Raw genomic sequence first — 1,074 nt, forward strand, 5'->3', positions numbered from 1 at the left:
AAAGTCACAATCTGGGGGGAAAAAATATGCCACAACTATATCTGACAGTTTCTATCTTGTATATATAAAGAACTTCCATAACTCATTAATAAAAATACCAACAACCAAATTAAAAAAAGAAAACACTGAGTAAAACATTTAGACACTTCAGAAAATAAAATATACAATGGTCAATAATTACATGAATAAGTGATCAATTACTCATCAAGGAATTGCAAATTCAAACCACAATGAGTTACCACAACACACCAATTAGAATGGCTCAAATTAAAAGATTGACAGCACCAAATATTGACAAGAACATAGAGAAATACAGTCTTTTGTACATTGTTGATAGGAGTCAAGAGGAACTAGCACTATACAAAATGTCCGGCAATTTAAAAAAATAAATAAATATGTGCTCTCCTATGGTCCAACAGTTTCATTCCTAGGTTTCTGCTTAAAGAACTGTAAAGCAGCACATGTAAGAAACAGACAAACAAACAAAACAATATTTGATCAAGAATGTTCATAGTAACTTTATTCATAATGCCCCCAAACTGATAATAACTCAAATCCCCTTTGGGAAGAGAATGGATAACCAAATATATAAATATTTGTATATTCACATAATTTGAATACCACCCAGGAATAAAAATAAACAAACTTCTAACACACTTAATAACATGGATGAATCTCTGAATCAATATGCCAAGTAAAAGAGAAAAAAAAAACTTTCCCTAAAACAATATATACCTTGGATTTCACTTATATGAATATCTAGAGCAGACATAGCCAATCTGTAGTGAAGAAAAATTGTAGCCATAGATGCCTCTGTGGAGATAGAAGTAAAGATTAAGTGAGAAGAGACATGAGGGAACTTTCTAGAGTAATAATGAGAGCTTATACCTAAAATGGGTTTGGGTTATACAGGTTTATACCTTTGTTAAATCTTTCATTAACCTTAAGAACTCACTGCTAGTATGAATATAAATTGTCATAAACACTTTTAAATTCATGTGTATTATTCCATAATATTGAAGAAATGTATATGCTCTAACCTACTAATTAATTGCACTCCCAAATATATAACCA

The sequence above is a fragment of the Pteropus medius genome, unplaced genomic scaffold, assembly GCF_902729225.1.
Source record: "Pteropus medius unplaced genomic scaffold, Ma_sr-lr_union100, whole genome shotgun sequence".
Lineage (NCBI taxonomy): Eukaryota > Metazoa > Chordata > Mammalia > Chiroptera > Pteropodidae > Pteropus > Pteropus medius.